The sequence below is a fragment of the Poecile atricapillus genome, chromosome 3 (genome assembly GCF_030490865.1).
Source record: "Poecile atricapillus isolate bPoeAtr1 chromosome 3, bPoeAtr1.hap1, whole genome shotgun sequence".
Lineage (NCBI taxonomy): Eukaryota > Metazoa > Chordata > Aves > Passeriformes > Paridae > Poecile > Poecile atricapillus.
The window spans coordinates 76,605,093-76,617,309 of record NC_081251.1 but is presented as its reverse complement, the minus strand read 5'-3'; the positions used below and the strand labels follow the sequence as shown (position 1 = coordinate 76,617,309).

The 12,217-nt window shown below is 38.2% G+C and overlaps 2 long non-coding RNA genes across 3 annotated transcripts; one reads left to right on the top strand and one right to left on the bottom strand.

The window, feature by feature from the left end:
• Nucleotides 1-377: 377 nt before the first annotated feature.
• LOC131578141 (uncharacterized) lies at nt 378-7,168 on the top strand. Its single transcript, XR_009277384.1, has 3 exons — nt 378-1,100; nt 3,434-3,559; nt 6,986-7,168. It is a non-coding gene; the product is annotated as an uncharacterized LOC131578141 (long non-coding RNA).
• On the bottom strand, nt 1,225-8,384 carry LOC131578142 (uncharacterized). 2 transcript variants are annotated; one of them, XR_009277386.1, is made up of 3 exons: nt 8,271-8,384; nt 2,394-2,514; nt 1,225-1,516 (listed from the first exon to the last, which is right to left on the bottom strand). It is a non-coding gene; the product is annotated as an uncharacterized LOC131578142 (long non-coding RNA). The 2 variants fall into 2 exon arrangements; XR_009277385.1 differs by having other exon boundaries at nt 2,394-2,604; nt 8,271-8,380.
• Between the last annotated feature and the right edge of the window lie 3,833 nt (nt 8,385-12,217).

The window sequence follows — 12,217 nt, the reverse complement described above, 5'->3', positions numbered from 1 at the left end:
GTGTTCTTTTTCAGTATAGAGCTTCTGTGGAAGGAACTTGTGTTTCTCAGCCTTCTCCAACAAGACAAAATATTTGGGAAGGAACACTAGCTCCCAGTGAAGTGTTTTGTTGTTCTGTTCAATATAGCAACATTCAGTCTCAGGAAAAGCAATTTTGTGATTCTGCCTCCTTGGTTTTATTTAAAAGTCAGAAAAAACCCCAAATCAAACCAAAACACATGGCTAAAGATGTTAGTAGCAGCCACAGGTTTTTTGTGTGAATGTGTGTTTTGAATTGTTACTAGTGAATATGTGACCTTTAAACATAATGGAATGGGGAAACTAGATTTTATTTCTATTAGTCAGATGTAACAATCAAGAACAGTTGCAATCTACCATTGAGAAACAGCAATGTGATAGATAAAGCACTGGACTGGGATTTTAATCTAGGTATTGCTGTAGAATTTCTGCATCAGTTTGTCCAAGAAAATTAGCTAGAACACTTAGCCTGGCCTTTGTTATCTGTGAAACGAATATGATAATCCCACATTACCAGTCTGTGACAAATCCATGAATACTACTTGTATTTACTGAACAGTTTCAGATTATTTTTTTTCTTTTCTTCAATTATTTCAAAAAATAACTTTCAAAAAAACCTGACTAAAGATATGAAAGCTATTACACTACACACCTAATATAAATTGGCTGACACATGCTAAACTGTCAAATGTCCCTGGATGGGAAATTAAAATAATTTGTTTAAATTATTGAACAACTGGTTGCCCAAACTATCATATGTCCAAAGATATCTCTTACTGGCTTCGTGATCACTGAAAATTTTTGCAACAATCATAAAAAATTATGCATCTTAGTTACACTCCTCATTATTTTTTTCATTAAAAGGTATGAGACTAAAATGACACAATTTTATTATTAAAACTAGAATTTGATTTCCAAATATATTTTTTATGCGGCAATAATTTTATGGATTGTTTTCTTGCTCATCATTTAATGAGAAGCAAAATATTCTTCAAACTGCCACAGAAGAAAATAACACATACAAAAGGATGAAGAAGGAAATAGAACAGCACATGCTATAAATTGAATAAAATAAATACAAGGTATCTATGCATGCTTTTTATACATGCCTTTTTCTTTATTACTTTGGGTAGAAAGAAATACTCTACATTTCTTCATGGGAATTAGGATAAGACACCGAATTCCAGACGCTGCTTGGTACCTTTTCTTAATTTGGAAAAACAAGAAATGTGGGGTTTTTCCATTCTTATTTCCATTTTCTTACAGTTGTCTCCTGTGTATCACATGTCAAATTTGCAGTGGTGCTCATTTGCAAGAAGAGTGCTACATGTGAGTGCACTATGGTCTGATTGTGAAAGACTTGCCTTCCTTCCCTTTTCTGGAGATCCCAAAGGCCGCATTTGTCTTACAGTCTCTTTGCTATGGGTGTAACTAAACGTAAAGAACTTTGGGATGTTCAGCTGTATAAAGTATTGCCACTGAAATGCAAGGTGTTTTTCTGCAGAAAAACACAGAAGGAAAAAACCCAAATAAAGAGCAACACAAGCAAATGAAAAGGTTTCCAGGGATAAAAATATGAACACTGTTAGATAAATAAAACATTAGAAAGAAGGGAAAATACTTCCGAAAAACAAATCAATAAGATTAAAAAAAAAATATTTATTTGAGAATGTTGACAGGCTTGCAGAAATTTCTAGCTTACAAGGTATTTGCAGAGAGAAAATATGATTAATCAAGACATTATCATCAAAGTAAAAACTCTAAGTATTAAAATTTTAGTTCTAACTTGTAGAGAGTCCAAATCTTTTCCTCTGTGACATAAATTTGCACAGGCAGTAGAAGCTTCCAATTACAGAATTTCTTCTGTATTTCACATCCTTGGAGATAGTGTTTGTCCTTTTGTAAAATGAATGTGAGATTCTGTCCTTCCCAATTTATGACTTCTACATGACACATTAGGAACTGGAATTATTTATAAAAACAGAAAAAAAAAAAATAAAGCTTAACAAGCTCATTGATGGATAGTCCTACTTATTCACTACAAAAGGACACTTTTGCCATGGTGAAACAGTGACAGGACTTACCCTGAGTCCATACCATTCAGCTATGGACTAGACCCTAGTTATTGAATACTTCAGGTAAGTGCCCTGATAACAAGGCTATAGAAGTATGGGCATAATCATGTATTTTTTTTCTCTCCATTGATTCTAGTGGTTTGTGTCCACTGCATGGAGCTGCATGGAGGTCTCCCCTTCTGGGGCAACAACCCAACCCTTACATTTCTAAGTAGCAGTCCAAGAACAAGTATCACCCTATCCAGCTCCTCTTTGCTCTTTTTGGAAAGGTAGCCTCTGTCTAAATCCAGGAACACTTACCTGCTCCTCCTTCCATCCAGGTAGTTTTAGGAAGCCATGGCTCTACCTCCTTGTAATCTTCCTCATAAGAGGTTCCTATCCCCACATGATCTTCTGAAGGAGCTTCTCTTTAGGAAAGGCACTGTTTGAAGCAGGGTGAAAGCACATGTTGTCTTCTAGCTCCAGTTGTGCTGAGCAACTCTTTTTAAATTTTTTTTTCGATTGAAAGTTTCTGGAAAGGAAGTGAAACTCTGACCAAGAGTTTTGCTTTGCTAGAGATCTGATTTTTGCTATCCACATATTTTCCTCATAACTTAATAGACCCACAAAAAAAAAATAAAAATCAATAAATGTTCTCTATTAGACTTCTAACTTTGTTTCAGTCTTCAATGATGGCTTCTCATTAAAATTCATGTTCTGAAGGTCCTGGGTTTGAGTTGGCTTTTATAGCTTTCCCATACCAGATCAGATTAACTCCTGTTATAATCTACCAGTCTATGCTGAACTGAAACTAATGTGCTAGTGGCTCTCTCTTTACAAAATGTTTAGGCTCCTCAGGTTTGGATTGTTATATGTTGAAGGACAAGGAATAACAGAAGTGTGAACTGCCTTTTAAATTTTTGTTTATCTTCTGCATTTTAGTTATTTATGCTAAAATGTCTCGAAGGTGTTAATTCACTTTTTCTTAGAAGTATAATTTGATGAAAATTGTGTTTTCTCCCTGGTTTAAAAGGTACATATCAACAAACATTTCCATGCCAGATGTACTTCAGAGTGAGAAGTTGGACTGCTCTTTAAAATTGGACAATTTTTCATGTTTTGCTTAAACCTTACTCAGTTTGGGGTAAACTAACTCTCCTGACATTTGATAGTTTGCATTGGTAAAACTGTGCCCTCTGACTTTTTGACTGGGTGGGTGAAATGGTTTAGGTAAGACTCGACAAATTCTGAATGTTAATTTTGCATTTCCCTTTGTTTGGAGAAATAGCCTGATGTATTTTATTTCCTGAAGCATATGTTAAGAAAACATGTCTCATACAGTTGCTTTATTTCTGCCCTAGAGTGAAATGCTGTTGGAAGGTGGGAGAAGGCCTTAGCTGAGTTGAAACTAAAGAAAAAGAAAAAAAAAAAAAGAAAAAAGAAAAAAAGAAATGCACATGCACCATTGAAATCTGTATCCACAGAAGGTAGTTTTCATGGCAGCTTTATTTTTGTGAGTTTTTAACAACCTTATTTAGGTAACAACCTTATTTAATCTGATTGAATAAGGAGAGAAGAGGGACTGCCATGAGTGCTAGCGCGTGATCTAAGATCCAGCTTTCTTTATTACTTCCATTATCACAATGGACTGTCATTGGCCTGAATTGCTAACATCCTTATGGGAATGATAAGACTAAAATGGTTCTTCCTGTCACTCACTGATGCATGAATTGACAATCAAATGATTGATCAATTTCTCTGTGCTTCAATAGCTACTTTCATCCTGATTTGCTGTATAAAATGGTGCAGTTTCAGTTAAGTTTTCTAAGGAGTAGGTAAAGTAAATTAAGCAATTAGAATAATCTTAGATTTAAAAATTGAAAACCCATCAGCATCTCTGTCTTGCAAAGAAAATACATTTCAACCTCTGAAAATACAAAACCTTTTGTAAGGAAGAAATATCCTTACAAAAGAAAACTCCTGTAGTCCTGGAAGTCTGTGTGTGAATGACTTTCATGAATTTCTAATATCTTTTTCTTTTGTTCACTTTTTCAAAAAACTTTGGACTCTAGAAGCTTTTTTAAAGGAGAAGTTTTAAAAGTGGAGCAATAGGAAATGCTAAATATTTTATTAGTGATTTGCAATAACATGCTTTTCCTTTATTCCTGTAATAGCAAAAAATCATGACAGTTAGTGAAATGATGAGGATTAATGTATGAAAATGTATTGCATGGCAGCCTCTGAGTAATGTATTTATAAACAGTTTCCTTAAAAAAGAAAGTATGTCAAAATAGATTACAAGAAGACTAGGAAATTGTTGTAGTCAGATCAAACAGAATACACAATCCAGGAGTTTTTTTTCTGTAATGTCTGCTGCGTCCTGACTGAGATCACCCAATCTTCATCTGCTTCCCTCTCTCACAGGAATGTCATGTTGCTTTTGTTCACCTCCTTGGTTTAAAACAGAGTAAAGTGAGTGATTCTCTCAAGAGTTTAATATAGGAAAAATGCTTCATGATTTAAGGGAAGTTTCATCCCAAATCACTTTTCAGTTTATTTAATCCTTTTTGCTGTTGTTGATAAACCTGTGCCCTTCATGGTCTACAGGAAATCATTCACTTTTAAACATTGATATGACCAGAGCTATATGTTCTACATAATCTGTCAAAACTAAGGAACAGTGGAGAGCTGCAGAAACAAACAAAAAAAAACCAATCCAAACCAAACACCTAAATATAAAGATAAAAACTGAGACAGAAACCATCAAAATAGAAAAGTTGAGGCAGACAAAGGCTGAGTAGTAGTTTTGACAGGCTGACGGGAAACCACTGTGCTTTAGGCTGTAAGGGCTTCATCCAAGTTTCACTGGTGGCAGTAGAATGGCTTCAGCAGGCTTTGATTCAAATCCAATTCAGCCAATTTATTGAATGATTTCTTCATTTTTGTCACACCAGTCTTGTTGCTGAGCAGGAATGAGGAGGAAGGGGACAAGAGGAGGCCAAAGGAAAGTTGACCACACAAATGTAATGTTGGAAGCATTAGACCGCATGGGGTTGTTCAGCCTCCACAAAGAACCAAACTTATTCCCATGGAAACCAATGTTCAAAGATGAATAAGTAGCCTGGCTCTCAGCAGCTCCCTTTCCTTTTTTCTCTTTTATTCTCTCTTGGGATGTTTTGTTGTTGTTTTTGGTAAAGGGAAAGAAAGAGTCTCTTCACCTCCAAACAGCTTGAGAAAAGACTGGCAACATTCATTCCACTAATAAGGTGTCAATTAATGCAAAGAGGAATGTCCTGGATTTCTCAAAGAGATGTATTTTTCAATAGGAGCTAGTCAAGATGTTGATGAGGTTTTGTTTCTCTCCCTTTTTTTGTTTTGTTTTGTTTAAATGGAACATACACTTTCTCAGAAAAGGGGGCTGCTAAACTAATGTTGTAAGTCTGCCCTCACGTGTTGGATTTTAACTCTTCAGGAGAGAAAATGTAAGTGAGCTCAAAGGAATCCACCAGATCTATCGTGGCACCACCCAATACAGATACTCAGGTCTGCCTTTTTTTTGGTTTTGAGGTTTAGATACTGATGTAGGTGTAGCAATGGGTTACATACACAGGGAATACACAGAGGTATGCACTGCCCGTTTAATGCAGCAAATATGGGTCATTGTAATTCCTACACTAAGTAGATAATGGATTCAAAGGGAATGTTACAGAGCAGCTGCTGATGGTATCAGTGTTATAATGTATTACAATTGACTGATTTAAAAAAAGATGAAAACTGGGCTGAAAAGCACAAGAATTATCAACCAACTTTTAATAAGTAAGGAAGATAGTCTCAGAAATCTGAAGGAAATCCTTTCCGTTTGGCTTCTTCCAAGGAGAGTTTCTGAGAATAGGAAATGCCGTAGGATATAATGTCATATGGGAAATGTCCAGTGTGAGTCAGCGTGAATCAGTGCTTAGATGGGGCACAAGTGCTTCTGTAGGCTTTGGAACCAGTGAAGCCAGGTCTCCTGCAGGTTTCCACCTCTGGCCAACTGACTCTGATATCTCTAAATGTGTCAGTGCCCACTGAATTTTTGGTGTCATAAGCACCTACAGAAGAGCTTTTCCATCCAAAGGAGGACCTCTTCTGTGTGGATCCTCTGATACCCAAATGATGACCTCACACTGCAGCCTTTCCTTTAGTAGGGAATAAATTTTAGTTGTTTTCCCTTTCCCCTCTCCAGATATTTGTTTCTGTAAAATTTATAACAACATAATGTCTGTCTGTCTATTCCACTTGGCTGACATCAGCAAGTAGGCTCAAAATTACTGGGGAAACCAGCCAGAAAAAATGATTGCCTAAGCCTCATTTCCTTAGGAAATTCGGCTAAAAAGTTAATATTAGCAATAACTTGTGGATCGGAGCTACCGCTGGGGGAATGCAGTGTGGCACTGAAGCTGTGTGTGCCCAAGTACAGTCTGGTGCATTGCTCCCATTGCACTTTTGCTGTAAACTTTCTCCTGGACCCTGCTGGCAAACAAACCTTCCTCCAGCTGCTGTGTGGGTGAATGGTCACAGCAGAATCCTTGGCAGGGGGGAGTCAGAGCCCCATTTTTTCTTGGTTTACCCACTGCTTTAGGGGTGTGGACAGCTGCTCCCCAGACAGGGATAGACACCACACGTCCATTTAATCTGGGTTTTCCCTGGCCTTCTGCACATTTGGGGTCTGCACTCAAATCAGAAATTTGCAGTGGGTTGCAACTCCTGTTATCGAGTAATTCATTTACATGGCACTTTTTTTAAAAGTCTTTGAAAAGACCTGTGTGTTCTCCTCCTGAATATATGAGTGTCAGCTTGGTTTAATGAATCTGTCTGGAGTCCTTAAATTGTTTTTTAATATGCTCTTTTAAAGTTGCATCTTTTCTTTCTAGATGATTCATGGATGTGGAGTGTGAGAAATGTGTTTTCTGCTGCAATGGGAAGAAACCAGGGTCTCCATTTCTTCACTGCTGTCTAGGGTCTTCATTTTTACCTGCATGGTGTTGTTCTTGCTGTATATCCTCCTTTCCCTCCTATCCCTTTCTCTGAACAGTGCTTAATAAATTGCATTTATCTTTTCAGGACACTGAAATGATAATGTCTGTTAAAAAAAATCCTTAAAAACCCATCACATTTTACAGCAATTCACAGCAAATTTCCTTCTCCATCTCCATCACATATTGTCACTGATAGTTACCTCACTGTGATCCCTTCAGTTCCCAGTGTGTTTAAGAAGTTCCTTATATGTAAGAAGGGCACACAGCCAAAGCTGCTTGTGCTGAGATTTTTTCTGTGTGAATATGAAGCAGGGCAATGGCATTGTAACTGCTTTGCAGCCTGAGCTCATTTTCAGTATTCTCTTTTATCCTGAGGCGATGACCTTTCTATTACCAGCCTCTCTGAAAGGAAGGAGTACAACTACGTCTTGTCTGTGTCTTCCTGTTTATAGCTTATATGTGGCTCAAAGTTCTGCCAGAAACTTAATGCCATTTTACTGCCTGGTTTTACATTCTGCCTGTGATGTACTAATTATCAGGGTGTGACAGAGCAGTTATTTCCTATCATAAACCAGGGCTGTTACCCAGGAAGGAAATTTTGTTTGAGTCATGAAAGGATGTAACAATATGAAATATTCTCTGAGGACCATATTCTGATCCTGTTGACATTGATGGGAATGTTGGTTTTGTCTGCACTATGACAGCCACATAATGAAAGACAAGGCATTTCTGTGCCTGCTTCTATTTTATTTTTTGAGGTCCAATTCCCCACAGCACGGTCAGCACTGGACAGTTGTATACCTCATCTGAATACCTGGTGCAGCACTAGCACAGGATACTCAGTATGCTAGAGAGCCACAGTCTTTGTGGATGTAAATTAGTGTAGCTCCTTTCACATCAGGGGCAGTGCACTGCTTTATGTTATGGGGAAGGCTTGCTCTCAGCTTCAAGCTGCCATTTCCTCCCCTTTTTAGAAGGGAAAAAACAGAGTCTGCACTTTTAATCCATTTCTACTAAGGGGAGGATAGGAGGAAAGAAATAAAACAATTTGGAGACTGTGTAGCAGTTTCCTAGTTCTCTACTTGTAATACACAGTTAATGCCCATGACTCAATGGGAATACACTTGCACTCAGCCACACTTGCCTAGGGCAAAAGAGACAATGAAGTATTTCTGCTTACACCATCACAAGGCTTCACTTGAACAGCAGAAGCACAAGTAGAAACCAGATTCAAACCAAGAGCAAGGGTGAACAGAGGGCAGCCTCCAGCCTGGCCAGGGCTCTGGATGCTGTGCTCAGCAACACTGGTTGTTGTGCACTTGTGCATCAGGTTCAAGCCTTGTGCTGCTGTTGCTATCAGTTTTTCATACATTCACTGGCTGATGGCCATTTCTTCCTCCTCCTCCTTCCTCCTGTGGAAGAGATGGCAAATTTAAGCACAAGTAAAAGAGTTGGTCTTTTTAGACAATTCCAGCAGACTATACAACCAACCCACGGTGTTCAGAACATGTGCAATATTATATTATAGACATTTCTGGTTGTAAGAGCAGAATTCAGCCCTGAACTAATTTACATGATTTACATGAAGACAGAATGTCCCACCATACTTTTATAGCACTGGAATGCAAATTTTGATTTACATTCCAACTCAGTTTTCTGACTGATATCCTCCCCCTTCTTATCCTCCTCCTGAAAAAAATGAAAAAAAAAAAAAAAAGAAGCATTTTCATCTTTAACTTTTATCTTAGGTATCTCTTTCTGATCTTCTGCAGACTGAACCTTGACAGATCTCAATGAAATAGATGGCCCCTTCTGTTCCACATATCCCATAATTTATTGGCGTCTTGCACCTGTCAAATGCCACATTTCCTCCCTCTGGGAACATGCCCCTGTTCACGTAACCCTTCTTTCCTTGTAACTAGAGAGAGAGCTACAGGTGTCAGTTAAGCCATGAGTATTTCTTTGATCTTTCCAAGATATTTTTAATTGGAATTTTTTCTTCCTAAGGGTTTTTCCTGTGTAACTCTACTTTCAAATAGAGTAGCATTTGTTTTGTTTTCAGTAAGCCTGGAGCCCAAATTCTGCTCATGCATCAGTGGAAAAATGAAGTGATTCCCCTCATTTCAGCAGATCACTCTGTGTAAACCTTATCCACAAAATAGTTTTGGTCTCTGTTTCATCTTTTATTTCTTGTTCAGAAACAAGATCTCTATTTATGAACAGCCCTTCAATGAGTGCTTCAAACCCACCCCTTCTTTGAGAGAGCACTCAGTTTCCCAAACGAGGAATATAGAATATATTAGCTTATATAGAAAATACTCACTTCTCTAGCTGGAAAATTTCATGATAAAAAAAAATAAAAATAAGGCATACTAAAGAAAAAACAGATACTTACTAATTCTCTCTGGAACTGGTATGCCCTTTGTCAGGACAGCAACACTTTAACTGATGTTCTGCAGCTGAAATGGAAGATGTGAGTCTAAAGCACACATTTCTGGGGAGACCATTTCCTTGGGGTATCCGAGAGGCTGGATGTATCCACTGCTGGCTTTCTCAGCACCACTGAAATTCAAACTGAAATTGGCCTCATCTCTGTGTCTTTACAAGATTTAAGTAGTAATAAATCCTAAAAAGCATGTTTTAATAAATAACGCCATCAGCCATAGCTGGCATTTTAAGCAGCTCAATCTGGATATCTAACCTGACCACTTTAATTTTTGATTCTGACCCTTCCCTCTCCCTCTTGTTTTCCTGTCTTCTCAGAAAGTCTCTGTGCCTGAGTGAAATGGTTGGAGTGTGTCTGTGTTTCTAAAATAATCCAGTACCTGTGAGGTTTCCAAAAACTCTGAAACCATTTCTGCATATATCTTTTTTTATTTCTTGGTAATGATTTTCTTTCTATGTTAGAGCATTCATACTGGGGCAGAGCCCAGACCATCCTTTTCCAGGCTTTCTTGTGCTGCAGCCAGACATGCTTGTACTCTCTGCCCTGCCTAAAATGCCCCTGATCAGTTCTGCAGACACATAAAAAGCCCCCTGGGCTCGCCCCCAGCCCCCAGTCCCACATCCCTTACCCAGCCTGCTCCAGCCCTTGTCCTTCCATGAGTCAAGGTGACCACACAGCTATGGTATATATCAGGTACATCTATGTGTGTGTGTAGATGTATGCATGAATATTTGAACCCTCTGTGTAATAAATTTCTGTCTCCTTTCAGTGTGACATGATAGAATTTAGAAAAGTTAGAAATTAGTGCAACTGTATTTTCTTATACTTTACTACTTCTCATACATCAGGCAAGGTTCCTGGTAGTGTTTGTTTTCTCATCTCAGCCTACTGAACTATTGTCTTTAATATATTTCTTGTAACATCTCTTTGGAAGTACGTTTTAAAAATGTAAGGAGGATGCGTGAGCTTTCTGCTATGTTTATTCAATTCTCAAGCCTCCAAACACTTGAGAATTCGAATTATTCAGCTAGGCTTAATGAGGCTGACTCGGAGTGAAGTTATGTGCATAAAAGTCAAGGATAGGAGGCCTTGATGTTATGCATTTTTAGGTGGTTATGGAGTTTTCAATATTAATGTTTATTACTGAATAATCTGAAGGAGAACTCAGGCTGTACCTTTTCATCAGTGCTTGCTACTAGTTACCTTGCTGCAAAGGAGTTCCTTGGGGGGTGTCTGGAATGTGGAGGTTTGTTTGTGAAAGCACTGCCATCTGTCAGTGCAGATCTAGGGCTTCATGTCAGCCACTCCAGCCTCCAATCTTGCCAACAGCTAAAGCTGCAAGCTCTGTGTATGTTTGTGACACTAACCTCTAAGCTCTCAGATCTATGACTTTCCCTTTGCCTCCATTTCCCAATTAGTTGAATGGGAAAAACAATTTTGGATGTTCAAAATGACCAGCATGAAGCATTGCTGTGCTGTACTTTGTTCCCTAGCACAAACTACAAAGAAATGAGTAAGAAAATTGGGCTAATCTAAAAGCCTGGCCATTTTCCCATCCCAGCTTGTTTGGGCATTGAAGGCTGGTTTGAGTTTCTTTTATTCTCTTGAATTGTTTTTGACCCTCTTTTTTTATGATCCCGAAGAATGTGAGAAGGCAAATTTACTTGTGGCCCTAGCAGCTGTGGGCAATGGGACTGCAGGAAGGACTTCTGGCTTCATCCTGGAGACCTGAAGAAGACAGGATCCCATTTAGCTCTGGAGAAGAGATTGTTCAGATGGTCTGGCACAAAGATGCACATAAACATGGGGATATTTTAGTGCTGGTCTTCATTAAACAGCCAGGGACTCCTCACAACTAACCTTACAAGCTTCTCTGGGGCTTTATCCTGAACTCATCCCTGCTCCCATTCATAAGTACAGTAAGGAAAATTGCTGTTGAGTTGCCCTAAGGAAATGTTTAGAAGAAAACTCATATTTTTTTTTTTCCTAGATGTGCCCTTTGCTCTGCCAAAGCAGCTGTGGGGTAAGGCCAAGAGCAATCCTAGCCTTTCTAAGTAGGAGATTTTGCTGAATGAAGCTGTGAGAGCAGAGAAGCAGGTATTTTATTTTGGTAATTACCTTTTATTTTGGTAATGATTCTTATTATGATTTTACTCAGACCTTCAGATATGTGTATTTGCATATCTGTCTTTACAATTTTGAGCTGGTAACGGGATTTGGTCAGAACACTCTGACTGTAGGAAATGGAAGCCTTTTTCAGAAATATCTCACTTTATTGAAGTAAATATCATGTTATACTCAGATTACTCCCACAAAGTTGAGTATTTCTCCTCTACAGCACAGTTTTGGGTTTTGCACCATGTTGCAATATTCATACTACAATTATGAAAAATGCATAGCCATAGAATTGCTTTTGGAATATTCTATTTCACAGTAAAGGTATGAAATTTTTGATTTTTTATCCTCATTCTACTTGAAGGAATATTGAAGAATCTGAGAATTCCCTACAAAATAAAAATTGCAACTTTACTAAAATAAACGTCATCCACACCTAGTGCTATAGGATTTTGGAAATAAAGTCCCACCTGTTTCTTCAGAGCATTTTGGGGAAGAATGAAAAGCGGAGGTACAGGAGAGGGAGGTATGCCTGCTGGTGATTTGAAACATAAGCAGGACCCTCC